The sequence below is a fragment of the Sciurus carolinensis genome, unplaced genomic scaffold (assembly GCF_902686445.1).
Source record: "Sciurus carolinensis unplaced genomic scaffold, mSciCar1.2, whole genome shotgun sequence".
In the NCBI taxonomy this organism is placed as follows: domain Eukaryota; kingdom Metazoa; phylum Chordata; class Mammalia; order Rodentia; family Sciuridae; genus Sciurus; species Sciurus carolinensis.
This window is the reverse complement of record NW_025920119.1, coordinates 2959675-2974937: the sequence shown is the minus strand read 5'-3', so window position 1 is coordinate 2974937 and position 15263 is coordinate 2959675. Positions and strand designations below refer to the sequence as shown.

Sequence of the window (15263 nt, the reverse complement as noted above, 5' to 3'; positions counted from 1 at the left end):
CAATAACAAAATTCATAATAAACAAAATGAGTTCAAATATTATCTTCAGTAAAATGAACAGATTTGCAATAAGTTCTGCAGTTTCAAATGGAGGACAAAGAGGATGCAGAGGGATGTAGAATGTGGCTGTTAATGGGAAAAGAAAAGAATATACAGAAGTTCTTGATAATAGAAAGGGTGAGAGTGTAATCAAAAGAAATTGGATGTTAGCATGCAAAAATGGGAGAAAGAGATTCAACAGGTAAACAAAAGGAAAAGAGCAAGAAAAATAAAGAAATAAAAACTTAAATTTTTTCAATAAGGATAAAAAAGAAAATCTATAGTATAACAGTCATATAGTAATGAAACCTCCCAGAGTTCAGTAGCCTGATGCATGAGAGGTCTTTTTTTAAAATTTTTGATAGGGGGCTTCACTAAGTTGCTTAGGGCCTTGCTGAGTTGCTAAGGCTGGCTTTGAACTCTGCTTCCTATTGCTTCAGCTTCCTAAGCCTCTGGGATTACAGGCATGGGCCACAGTATCCAACTGGATGTGGAATTTTAATAAACAGTGTCTTGCTAAATTTGCACATTCAGTTTTTGTACCTGAAAGATTACTGATATGTAGACTATTTAAATGTTGTGCTATAGTTGTTGGGTACGTAGATTTTGCACCTACATAACAAAAATGATATGGTTGATATTTATCCTTTTTAAAAAAATATTTAAACTTTTTGAAAGGTTAGAAGAGAATCTTAGGCAAAGGAAACCATGGGAAGAATAGTGTAGACCTATCATGGATAAGGTTTCTTTGTATCAGGTATTGGACTCAGGGGCACTCAACCACTATGACACATCCCTGGCCTTTAATTCCTTTATTTTGAGACAACAGAGTCTAGCTAAGTTGCTTAGGGCTTTGTTAAGATGCCTAAGCCAACTGTTAACTTGCCATCCTTTTCCCTCCCAAGCTCCTGGGTTTGCAGGCCACCCTACCCCACAGAGCTTTATTTTTTTATGTCTTTGCAATACTGGGTATTTAGAACAGGGATGCTCTCCTACATAACAAACAACCTTTCTAGTTTTTCTTTTGAGATGGAGTCTCATGAGATGTTTGGATTGGCTTTGAACTTGTGATCCTCTTGCCTCAGCTATTGGAATTGCTGGTATCAAGGCATGTGCCACTGACTCATCTTTTTCTTATTATTTATGTATAAATAATTCTCTACAGTAGAAATTGCTCAAACATTATGTAAAGCATGCATAGGCTTAAATCACATTTGGCTTAATGATTGATGCTAACCAAATGCAAAGATAAATTTCAAGGATTTTGCTTTTCCTTCTAATTGTTGTTGCCATTTAATAGTCTTCTTTGAATATATCTGAATGGATGCTTACTTTCATGAAGATTTGCTAAGTTGTTTTCCAGTGCTGAGCAGTGAATCTGGGGCCAGGTTTATGCTGAGCAAGTACTGAGCTATATCCCCACACCATCAGTTTTGTTTATTTTAAAGATTTTTTTAAAGCTTACAGTTTTATTGATGTAGCCTAGTTGTAGAGAGCATGCTTAGGATGTGTAAGGCCTTAGATTTCATTCCTAGCGCATATGCATGCTCTCTATGTCACACACACAAACAAGGCTTACAAATTTATTATGTCAGAGTTGCAACAAAAACTCTTATTTCTGTTTATTTTTTGAGGTGCATGGGTGGTACATGGTAGTAATTTAAAATAACTTTTTAAAAAATGTTACAATATCTTAATGAATATTCTGTTTTGTCTTGGGAAATTTCTTTTGAGAAGGCTTTGGATTTAATTATTTTTAATGAATTGTTTGTTTATTTTCTGAAATTCTTGTTTCACTTTATTATGTATTTTAAAGTTATATTTCTGTGGCATGTAAGTAAGTTATCGTATTTTGCAACTCTTGCCACCATTCATTTTCAGAACTTTTTTACCCAAAACTCTGTATTCATTAAACTCTAATTTCCCATTCTTCACCTCCCACTAGTTCCTGGCAACCACTCTTCACATGTTCTATGAACTTTGCTACTGTAAGTACTTGAATATAAGTACAAACAATAGAGTATCTGTTTTGTGATTCATTTATTTCATTTGGCTTAAAATCCTCAAGCTTCATCTATATTGTGACATGAATCAGAATTGCCTTCCTTTTAAAGACTGAATAGCAACCATTATATATTTGTACCACATTTTGTTGATTTATTCATCCATTGATTGATAGTTGAAACCATTTAGCCATTGGGAATAATGCTGATGTGAACATCAGTGTACATATATCTATTCGTGTTCCTGATTTTATGACTTTTGGGTATATATCCTGAAGTGAAATTGCTGAATCATATGGTTATTATGTATTTAAATTGTTTTAAAGTTGGCCATTTATTTTAAGCATCTCTGAAAAATAAGTTTTTAGTGTTCTATGCTTGAGTATACAGTGAAAGGAAAAAAACACAGAGACAGAACTATCACTTAATGCCACATTTTAACATTAAAGTATCTAATTCAGCTGAAGATTTCTAACAACTAACATAGGCCAACTATACTCACTCATCAGTGGTTTCTCATTACCAGTGTGGCATTCCAAAATATCTTCTTACTTGAAATATTTGGATTAAATTTGATCTTAGATACTAATGGGCAATTTGATAACTAAGAAATTGGAAGAACATAATTTATTGAAGATGGACATGTAGAAAGTCAAATGAAAGTACATCACAAAGGCAGCCAAGACTAGAGTTCCCTGTCAAACCTACACTATTGTGTCTTGCTGTCAGAGAGTCTCATCTTCTCAACCATTGTATTACTATGGTTTAAGAAGCACTTCCTGTTATAAAAGGCAATTCAAATGCTTCTTAATATAATGATACACTAATGCCTGCCTCTGTGCCTTTACTCTGGAGTTTTCCATCAACATGAAAGGTCTTTTCCCCTGCCACTAACCCAAATTCAAGACAGTGTAGTACAGATCAATTCCTACATCTTCAATGAAGTCTCCTCAATGAGCAAAGGCTACCTTGATGTCTCTCAGATTCCAGTACCATACATATGGTTACTATTTTCATACATAACTTTATCTCTTCAAGTATTACTCTACACTGCTTAGAAATAGTATTCATATTTTTATATTTCTTTGTATCCCCACTTGAAATAGTAATTGTAATTGGGCTAATATTTATTTTAAAGTATTTATGGGCACTTTAGTTTTTAAAGTTATAACCAATTACACTATTAACTAATAATTAAAATGACACCTTTCTAAATGATTAAAACAAAGCAAAAGAAAACATAATTGCATTCTAATAGGCTGTCTTGAATAGAAGAAAAGTACAGAAATTGAACACTTACTGTTTCATAAACAAGTATTACATAAAAAATTTTGCTCTGGATTACCTACTATCTACCATAATTAAATGAGCTAATATCAGAAATCTCATCAATGTCTAAATCATGACATCAGGTGCTCTTAAACTTTTGTAAATTGTAAATTAACTTCCCTTATCCACAGCCACAAACTAAGGCCTAGATATTTGTCTAGATCATGAAATGTTATTGTTCTGAAGGGAATATAGCCAAAGAATTAGAGGGAGCTCTGTAAATTGTATCTATCTTGCTAAAGTTAAAGAATGAATGTCTTAATGTTAAAGTATTCTAATATGAAAACACTTGTGTTGTGCCATACCTTAAAGGTCAAGAGATAAATTTTAATTATATAAATTATGTATCAGAGTGTGGCATTATTTTATTCTACTTGAGAGAATCAGTAGAGGAACAAACTCTCTTTTACACATCATCACAAAAACCCAAATTAAATGAGAACACTAATAAGAAGAATGACTTCCTTAGAAAACGCCACCTCTAATAAATGTTACAAAGAATCTTAGACACAAATGTTCTGAAACCTTCAAGGGTAGAAGAACAAAATCATAAATATTCTGGTATTAAACTTGTGTTCTTATACATATTTCCCCTGGAACTAAAAACAAGACTAAAAAGGTAAATGTGTCTACTTGAATAATTTCTTTTCCACACAATGCATGTCTGAACATGTTACAAAACATTAATAATCAGATCTCTCAAATAGTCTCAAACTTTATTTATAGCATCATGTTGGTGAACAAAATAAGTAAATTCCCTACAAGTTACAGTAACTTTAATCCCTCCTGTTCTCATTATCACTTTAAAAAATTTTTTAACCACTTTACTTTTGTAATGTAAAATAAAATTTTTTGACTATGGTGTTGGATTTTACAGAATCTTAGATTCAGTGTTCATATATTTATTTTTCTTTATACACATATATACCATATTAAAGCTTGGTAGTTACCCTATTAAGCAAAATGCTTCCAAACAGTGACTTGGTATAATACTCCACCTCCCTTACAATGCACAATATTACAAGCCACCTAAGTGAAAATATTTTAATTATGACAAAGACTTTTTTACATAAATTTCCATGAGTAATAAGTACCTTTTGTTATTCAACAGTCCTCTCCCTCAACAAAGAGAAGCATGAGTTAGTTAAGAATCTTCAGAGGCTTTAAGTGAACCTACCTGCTATTGGGATCCCTCCCAGACATGTGTTGTGCTGTGGTGGGAGATTCAAGTCCAAGGAAGTACTATTTGAGGTGGAGTTTGCTGTGTGTTTCAAGGGCATGATGCTGTTGCATGGAAAGGCCATCCAAGAATAGTAGGCTGCCTAGGCTGTAAAACTGAAGGAATTGTAAATTGCCCAGTGCTTCTGCAAATGAGGGAACCTTTGTGGCATGACTGGAAATGTACAATTAAGAGTTTGTCCATGCAGCAGATTTAGGAATCCAAAGCCTAGAGCTTTGGCAGGTATTGTATTTGAAGAGGAGTTCTGAAGAGATGTGGGTGAAAGGGAAAGTTTGTCTTGGATGAACAATTCCTGCTCACTCAGGTCTGCTAAGGCTTTTTGAGTAACATCAAAAGGATTAAACCCCGAGTCATCCTCTGGTTGTTTATTAGAACCAAAGCCAAATGCTGCTTGCCAATCTGTAGAGGATGGTACTGGGATTTTTTTCTGATGTGAAGAGACTCTGTGACTGGTGCCATAGGCCAATCACTTGATGTCCATGGGGAACTTGGAAAAGGAGGAGGCCTACTTGGGATAGGGTTGGAATGGCAAAAATTGTCAAGAGAATAATGATTGTGACTCTGTTACTGCCTCTTCAAATGGGGACCTTGTACTGTGATTGGATGAACTTGTGGGGATGCCTGGATTGGGTTTTGTTAAACCAGGTGGTGGTGAAGGTGTATCACTGTTAGATTCTGCTGAGAATTACCACAATTTCCTATACTGAGAGAATCTGAAGGTGTATCAATGGGGCTCTGCAGTGGTGTCACTTGGTTCTTATTTTTATTGACTGAACCCATAGATAATTAAATAAAATTGTAATTAACTTATACAATTCTTGAAATAATTTCTGTTCATATTATTGGTATTTACCCATGAGAATTTCCTCTTTTGTGGACTTTCCTGCCTCATCTCCCAATTCATGTGGATACATGCAGTCAGGTTTTGGACACTGTATATTCTGTAAGAAGTAACTGCAGTATTTTTGTACCTACAGATGTCTTAAGAAGAGTTCTGCCACCTACCATCACATTGTTGACACACTGTATAGCTCTTAAAATATTTTCTGACCAGATATAGGTCAGATATAAGCATTGACACTAGGACCCTGTGAGCCTGCATATGATGTGCTATTATTGATGACAAAATTTATGTGCTTTACCAAACTTCCCAAATTATTCTGGTTGTTTTAAAACCTCTGGGTCAGTTAGGCACTGGAACAGACTTACAAAAATGTTGAGGTTTGTTTGCAGGGCACATTAAAAATAAAAAAACATAGTGGAAGGTAATTTTTCTGTTTTCTCTCATTTTGTTCTCATTTTTTATCCTTTGCAGTTCTTCCTGTCAGAGTGGTTTACAAACTTCTGGATCTTCTGGATGTGGCTTTCTATGTGCAGGACAAAGACCATTTTCATCAGTGCAACATCTAGGCCAACAAAATCCACAAATCTGGTAGCCATAGGTAGGTGCAAAGGAAAAAGTTCATCTCACATATCTCAAGGGCTCCACGCAGACTGCATTCCACAGGGTCTTCCTTAGCATCAGGTTTTTGAGACTCTTCATGTTTATTAAACAGTGACAAAAGTTTATACTTATTTAAGGGACTGAGAGCTAAACTTCAGAAGTTTGAAGACCCACCTGCCTTCCCTCACTTTTTTCCTTAGTCAACTGCACTTGCTGCCATGTCCTCACAAGAGACCCCTGAACTAGTGTCTGGGAAAACTCTTCAGAACCAGGCCGGATTGCTTCAGCAAATCCAACACCCATGGTTGAGAAAGTTTCTGCTTTTGCTTGATTCCATAGCCAGACAGATCACCATCTTTCATTAGGGTAAGACTTCCCCTGTTTTTAATTTTATGAGAAATCTTGTTATTTCCTTAGTGTCTATATTCTAGATTTCCACCACAATGTTCAAGGGTTCTGTTTTCTTTATATCCTGAGCAATATTTCAAAAAATTCTTTAAAAAATTTTAAATAGCAGCAATGCTAATGGAGTTGAAGTAGTATTCCATTGTGTTTGATTTGCATGACTCTACTGACTGTGATGTTGAACATCTTTTGTGGTACATATTGGCCTTTTGTATGTCTTTGTTATAATGTCTGCTCAAGTGTATGCTAGTTTTTCCAGGCAACCATAACAAAATACTACAGGCTGGGTAACTTAAGCAATCACTTTATTTTCTCATAGTTCTGGAGTTTGAAAAGTCCAAAGTCAACCTTCAGACAGTGTTCAGTTTTGGGTGAGGGCTCTCTTCTTGATGAGCCTCTGGTGTCTCTGAAAAACTCAATAATCCTGTTGAATCATGACAACTGAAGATCTTACTTAATCCTCATTGCAACTGTAAAGATCTCACTTCCAAATATATTGTCACATTAGGGAATAGGGCTTGAAGATTTGAAATTTGAGGGGACACAGAGTCCATAAAAAAGTACTCTACCCACATTTGAGTTCTATTTGTTGTTTTGTAGAGGTATAAAAAATTTTAAATATATTCTGGATACTAATCATTTATCAGGTACATGCTTTATGCACATTTTCTCTTGTGGATTTCCTTTGTATTCTTTGATAGTGCTCTTTGAGACACAAAAACTTTTCACTTTGATGTAGAGTAGTGTATTTTTCTTTGTCCTTTAGTCACTTAACATCCATGTCAACCAGCAAATCAACTGTTGCAGTATCACCGTACTTATGTTCAAGTAACCCCTAACCCATAGCCTAACATTACTTCACAAAGGCTATCTTTTACCTCTCTTCTTCTCATCATATACATATTGTGTCAGCTCATATCATGACAGGAAATATAAGTGCAGTACAAGAAGATATTTTGAGAGGTGAAACCACATTCACATACCTCTTGTTACAGAATTTTACTTTTATTACAATATTTTGTGTCTTTGGTTTTCATACTCAAGAAATAATTGCTAACTGCATTTTCATGAAGCATTCCCCTGTTTCCTTGTAAGAATTTTATAATTCTAGCTTTTGTGCTTTTATCCATTTTGATTTAAGTTTTATATTTAGTATAAGGGAAGGGTCCAACTTTATTCTTTTTTATTCTTTATACAATTTTCCCAGACTATCAAAAAGATTGTTCTTCCCCTACTGAATATACTTGGTATCTTTGTTAAAAATAGTATGATCATAGAGTAGTCACTTTTATCCATGAATAGGATGTTCCAAGACCCGTGGATGCCTGGAACTGTGGATAGTACTAAACCCTGTACATACACTGTTTTTACATATTTTTTGCAAAGTTTCTATGATAATTTATAAAATAGCCACAGTAAGAGATTACTGATAATAATAAAAAGTAACAATGATATGATAAAATAGAACAGTTAATAACAATATACTGTATAAATGTTATGTGAATGTGGATTTCTCTTTCTCAAAATGTCCTCTTAAATCCTTCCTGTCATAATACAATACTTGTGATGAGATGAAGTGAGGTGAGTGACAGTCTTTGTGTTAGGCTATGAATAAGTGTTAGTTGAACACAAGCATGGTGATACTGCAATAGTTGATTGGATGGTTGATATGGCTACTAAGTAACGAGGGGACAGGAAATTTATGTTATGAACAAAGGGATTCATGTCATTGCACAGATGATATTTTATTATGATACTCACAAGAGCATGCAATTTAAAATTTGTAAATTGTTACTGTAATTCTAATACTGATATTTAATATTTTTGTGCCATGTTTGACCTCAGGTAACTGAACCACAGAGAGTGAAACTGGGCAAGGAGGACTAGTGTATAAGTGATTATTTCTCGACTTCATATTTTATTCCATTAATTTATATGTCTCCACCGCCTTCTACGGCTTTTTTTCTTTAGTTTGGTTTTACTTTTTTGTGCTGCTGGGGAGAGAACCTAGGGTCCTTCCTTATGCTAGTCAACTGGTCTACCAATGAACTTCAATATTGCTCCAATGACTATAACTTTCTTTATTTTGGAATCAAGAAACATGAGTTCTCTAAAATTCTTCTTGATCTTCAAGGTTGTTCTGACCATAGGGTCCTTTGAAATTCTGTGTGAAATTTAGGAGGAAATTGTCTATTTCTGCAAAAACGAGAAATGATTGAAATTTTGATAGTTATTATATTGAATCTGTAGATCAGTTTGGGTAGTATCAATATCTTCCATTAATATCTCTTGATTTATATATTTGTTTATTCACTTTTGGGTAGCATTTCATAGTAAGAAATGTATTAGTCTTTTTGCTGCTTCAGTTAACTTTATACTTAAATGTTTGCTCTTTTTTGATGTCACTGTACTTGAAATTGTTTTCTTAATTTCCATTGTGTGTGTATGTGTGTGCTGCTATACCCCAGCTCTCCCTTCTATATTTTGGATCATGACCAGAATTGCTAGATTTTATGGATTTTCAATAACTTGTTTATCATACTGATGGTTATCATTAATTTGGTTGTCTTAGGTAAAGGACTAAACATTTTTCCCTCTTCCTTTTTTTTTTTCCTTTTGCCATGATAGGAGTCAGGCCCAGAGTCTTCAGCATGTTATACTGCAACTGTATCCCTAGTACCCTTCAGTTTGTTTTTGATTTTGAAAGCGGATGTTACTTTGTGTCTCCTCTGTTTGGTCCAGATATGGAGGTGGCAGGTGTTGTGATCCTTGATAATTGAAAATATACTTCAAAGTGATAAGTTCAATTTTTAAGAAAGGGAACAAAAGAGTAAGAGTATAAAAATACTTTGTTTTTAATATAAGAAATAATTTTTTGTATATTCAGATTTGTGCAGTTATTGCCACTAATTTTAGAACACTACAAATACCCTATGCTTTATTACTCGAGTGTACCACCTCTCTATTTTCTAATTGAGCTTTAGTTTCTATAGATTATTTTGTATGGATTTGTCTGTTTTGAATAGATCATGTAAATGGAATTATATGGTTTGTGACATTTTATGTCTGTTTTTTTACTTAATATAATAGTGAATTTTTAGATTATTTTCTTTTTACTTTTACAGACTTCATTTTTATTTATTGTTCACAAATGGAGTACAACTTTTCATTTCTATGGTTGCACATAATGTAGATTCATACCGTTCTTGTAATCATATGTACATAGCATAGTGACGTCTCTCACTCCACTCTTTCATACCCAACACCCTCCCCCCTCTCATTTCCCTCTATGTAATCGAAAGTTACTTCATTCTTCTCTTCCTCCCAACCCCCCACCAACATTATTATGTTTTATCATCCACTTAAGTGAAAACTTTCGATCTTTGGTTTTCTGGGATTGGTTTATTTCACTTAGCATGATAGTTTCCAGTTCCATCCATTTACCTGCAAATACCATAATTTTATTCTTCTTTACAACTGACCAATATTCCATTATGTATATTTACCAGTTTCTTTATCCATTCACCTACTTAAGGGCATCTACTTTTGTTCCACAATCTAGCTATTGTGAATTGAGCTGCTTTAAACATTGATTTGTTAAACATTGATGTGTTACTGTAATATGTTGATTTTAATTCTTTTGGGTATAAAACGAGCAGTGGGATAACTGGGTCAAAAGGTGGGTTTATTCCAAATTTTCTGAGGAATCTCCATACTGCTTCCCAGAGTGGCTGCACCAATTTGTAACTACACCAGCAATGTAAAAGTGTGCAGTGTGCCTTTTCCCCCACAACCACCCCAAATCCTATTATTGCTTGTGTATTTGATAATAGCCATTCTGGTTGGAATGAGAAAAAATCTTATGGTGGTTTTAATTTGCATTTCTCTAATTAGTAGCGATGTTGAAGAGTTTTTTATATATTTGTTAATTCCCTGCATATCTTCATCTGTAAAGTATCTGTACAATTCCTTGGCCCATTTATTGATTTGGTTCTTTGTATTTTTGTTTGTAAAGTTTTGTAACTTCTTTATAAATTTTGGAGACAAGTGCTCTATCTGAGGTGCATGAGGAGATTCTTTCCCACTCTGTAGTCTCTCTCTTCACAATTTTGATTATATCCTTTGCTGAGAAAATCTTTTTAGTGTGAATCCATCAAATGTACTGATACTCACATTTATTTCTTGTGCTTTAGGAGTCTTGTTAAGGAAGTCTGGTCCTAAGCCAACATGATGAAGATTTGGGCCTACTTTTTCTTCTATTTGGTGTAGGGTCTCTGGTCTAATTTATAGGTCCTTCAACCATTTTGAGTTGAATTTTTGTGGGGTGAGAAAGAGAGGTTTCATTTCATTTGACTGCATATAGATTTCCAATTTTCCTAGCACCATTTGTTGAACAGGGCTTTTCTCCATTGTATGTTTTTGGTACCTTTGTCTAGTATGAGATAATTGTATTTTTGTGGCTTTGTCTCCATGTCCTCTATTCTGTACCATTGGTCTGTCCATTTGAGTGCAAATACCATGCTGTTTTTGTTCCTATTGCTCTGTAGTATAGCTTGAGTTCTGGTATTGTGATAACTCCTGCTTCACTCTTCCTGTTCAGGATTGCTTTGGCTATTCGAGGTTTCTTATTCTTCCAGATGAAGTTCATACTTTCTTTCCCTATTTATATGAGGAACATCATTGGGATTTTAATTGAAATTGCATTGAATTTGTATAGTGCTTTTAGTAGTATGGTCACCTTGACATTATTAATTCTGCCTATCCAAGACAATGGGAGATCTTTTCATCTTCTAAGGTTTCATTAATTTCTCTCTTTAGTGTTCTATAATTTTTATTGTAGAGATTTTCAGTTCTTTTGCTACATTGATTCCCAATTATATTTTTTGAGGCTATTTTGAATGGAGTGGTTTTATTCATTTCTCTTTTAGAGGATTCATCACTTATAAATAGAAATGCATTAGATTTATATGTGTTTATTTTATATCCTACTACTTTGCTGAATTCATTTATTATTTCTAGAAGTGTTCTGGTGGAGTTTTTTGGATCCTTTATATATAGAATCTTCTTGTCATCAAATGGAGATTGCTTGAATTCTTCTTTTTCTATGCATATCCCTTTAATTTCTTTGGTCTGTCTGCTTTCTCTGGCTAGTGTTTCAAAGATGATGTTGAATAGGAGTTGTGAAAGAGGGCATCCTTGCCTTGTTCCAGTTTTTAGAGGGAATGCTTTCAGTTTTTCTTTACTTAGAATGATGTTGGTTTTGGGTTTAAAATGTTGAGGTTTGTTTTCTACTATCCCTATTTTTTCTAGTGTTTTGAGCATGAAGGGATACTGTATTTTATCAAATGCTTTCTCAGCATCTATTGAAATAATCATGATTCTTTAAGTCTATTGATGTGATGAAATATGTTTGTTGATTTCCAGATGTTGAACCAAGTTTGCATCCCTGGGATAAACCCCATTTGATCATGGTACACTGTCTTTTTAATATGCTTTTGTATGCATTTTGCCAGAATTGTGTTAAGATTTTTTGTGACTATATTCATCAGGGATATTGGTCTAACGTTTTCTTTCCTTGATGCAGTTTTGTCTAGTATTGGCATCAGAAAAAGATACTAGGATATGATGTGACTATCAGGGTCACAGGATATTCTGTGAGTCTCACATGCCATAGTGAGGTATAAGGTAAGTGTCAGTGACTCCAGTGACAATATTATGTGAGCTTCAGAGGCCACATTGATGGCATCATGTGAGAGTCAGAGGTCACAGTGATGCTATTTTTGAATGTCTAAGGTTACAGTGAGTTTTTATGTAAGTGTCAGAGGCCCTTTGAGGATATTATGTGAGTGTCAGAAACTCCAATGAGGACATTATGTGAGTGCCAGAGGTCAAAGTGATGGTCTGTCTTGCATGCCAGATGCCTCAGTGGGGATATTATATAAGTGTCAAAGACACTGTGACAGTGTTGGGGGAGTGTCTGCGGTTACCCTGAGACAAATATGTGAATGTGTGAGGCCAGTGTTTACATATATATCTAATTACATTAGAAGGTTATATACTGTACTTGAGTTTTAAGCAAGATGGTGAAAATGATGGTGGAGGGTTACCAGGTAATAACTGCCATTCTTTGAGTATGCTCTTTGCATAGTCCACTCTTAGGTGCACTTCTTTTTTTCTGTAGTCCTATACAGTAGAAAGTGGTATCTCCATTTTACTGGTAAGAAACCTAAGGGTCAAAGATATTAAGTATTTTGCAGAAGATCACATAACTGTATAGCAGTACTACCATCAAGATAATTCTTGAGAGTCTCTTTCTCATTTCCCATTCTGCCTCCCGTCTTTATATCTGTTTCAGGATTCAGTAGGTGCTTGGTAGATAAAGTTGAAAGAATAAGATGTTAGGTACATGCAAGGATTGTTTCTACTCACACTGAAAGATGATTGTCTGTTTTAGTACCTTTTTTGCTTAGTATTTAAAGAATTCTTAATTTCATCCCCAAAGCAAAAAACAAACAACAACAACAAAAAAAAAAACACGATTTTTTTTTTACTATGTAAAGTGATATATTAAGCCAATGACCTACACTGGCAATTTTCAGTTTTGCTAATGAAAAGTCATGTAATATGCATGAAAGTCATGACTGATCTTTTGGCTGAAATGTGAATGAATTTTTTCCAGTATGTTTTCTGTTTAATTCAACAATTTAGACTCTTCACATTGCAAAATATGACTTAGTGATAAGTTCTGTAATACTTGAATGAAATCTGATATCCTAGAATACACCTAATAGAAGCCGGGGAAGTTCCACAAATAGTAATGGGAAGGTGCTCCTCATCTCTCCTTTTCAGGTACACACATAGCTTTGCTATAGTTTTCCAGAGATTTTGGCATAAGTCCCCTGAAGAGAGGAAGGCTGTAATATGGAATCCAACCTTGTAATTTACAGGAAAATAGCTGAGTCTTAGTGACTGATTATGTGTTATCCAAGTCTTTTTGTTGTTGTTGTTGTTTTGTAGTTGTAGATGGATACAATACGTTCATTGCTGAGGATCAAACCCAGTACCTCACATGTGCCAGGCAAGTGCTCTACCACTGAGCCACAACCCCAGCCCCAGTCCACATCTTTTAAGTTAGTAATAGGGTGTGAGTTTGTCAGGTAACTGTAGAGTTAATGTTCAACTCCTCAGAGCATATTCTTTCAGTGATGCAACTGAAACCCTAGGCCCAGAATGTCTTTGATATGGGGAAAGAGGAAACAGTAGCTCACCTGATTCTACCTGCATTTAATTCCAGCTACTTCTCTGGTTTTGGGTGAAATGACACCTGCCAAATAATCACGCTGGCATTTTGTGAGGCTATTACCATTCCTGAGCTACTTCTGACTAGTTCTGCCATAACCTCAGGATGTTGTGGAATCTGGGACAATAGGTTCTACTTAGATCACTCTACCCAGAGAACTTCATTGTCCCTTTAGAAGGCCAGTTGTCATGGGAAGAAATTTGTTCCTTTTGGAGGCCAAAAAGTGATCACATAATTGATAGGGCTTTTGGAGTATTTATGTTTTTACCCATCAAATTTGTTTTGAGCCACCTGTATACATACTATGGGGTGTCGAGTAAAAAATACTTGGAGGAGGAAACCATTTTTCCTCTTTATGGTTGGACATGCTCACATGATCCTGGAAGGTCCAGTATAGGGCATGGAAGAAAGGGGCACCAGGGGAGACTCATCCAACACTTTCCACAGTTATGGGATATCTTTTTCAAATATGTGAATTTTTTTTCATGTTTTGTATTTTAAATACTTCATAAATAATATATGATTATATTCTTATATAAGATTTAAATAATAAAATAACTATAGAACTCCCATACAGACACTTTACTTCAGTCCACATTTCTTTGTACCCTGATATATCATGGGCATACACACACACATTTGTGTTCCCTGCCCTTGTATTTGTCAACTGTCAATAATATGAGCTGCATCTTTCCATTTGTCTCCTTGCATATTTAGAAAACCATAATAGCTTTTAATATGTATTTGCTTATGAGTGTGTGAAATGTATAAACAGGGTCCCTTGATATGTGTTGGTATACTACTTGCTTTGTTCAGTGCATTTATCTATGTCTTTAGTGATAGATGTTTAGGTGGTTTCTAGTGCTTTGCTATTACATATAAAGAAGTCCTTAGTATCCTTGTGCATATATCTTTGTATACATAAGCAATAATATTCAGGATAGATTTCTAGAAATTGCTGAATAAAAGATGTTACAATATGAAATTTTCATTCCAAGCTAGATTTCTCGCAACTTGTCTGTAATCTCTGAGGACAATTTCTAACAAATGAGAAAAAGTTCTACATAAAAGTATTAAAATAGAGAATAGGTTGAATACACATTCTAGCCACACAACATGTATTCAAATGAATTTTCAGTGAAAAGAGGAAGGGAACAGAACTTATTTTTTTTGTAATGAGAAATACATCTGCATTTTCCTAGAATTATTATGGTCAAATAGGTCCATGTAGATAACATTATAATGAATGAAGACCCAGGTGTTCCAAAGAGCAAAGGAACAGTAAGTGAGTGTACAAGCTGAGAAAGTTACAATACTGACTTATAATGCTTTATAAATCTAGTTTAGTAAGATTATTTTCTAAATGCATGATAAAATGATTTTAATACTAAAATGCACTCAATTCAAAAGTCTCCACGTGAGTCAGGAAGATGTTTATTTTTAAAGTAAGAATTATGAAGATACTATGAATATCTGGTGTATTATTTTTATTAAAAAAAAACT

The 15263-nt window shown here is 34.4% G+C and overlaps 1 pseudogene; it reads right to left on the bottom strand.

The window, feature by feature from the left end:
* Nucleotides 1-5186: 5186 nt before the first annotated feature.
* Nucleotides 5187-6358, bottom strand: LOC124973693 (CCR4-NOT transcription complex subunit 4-like; annotated as a pseudogene).
* Nucleotides 6359-15263: the final 8905 nt, after the last annotated feature.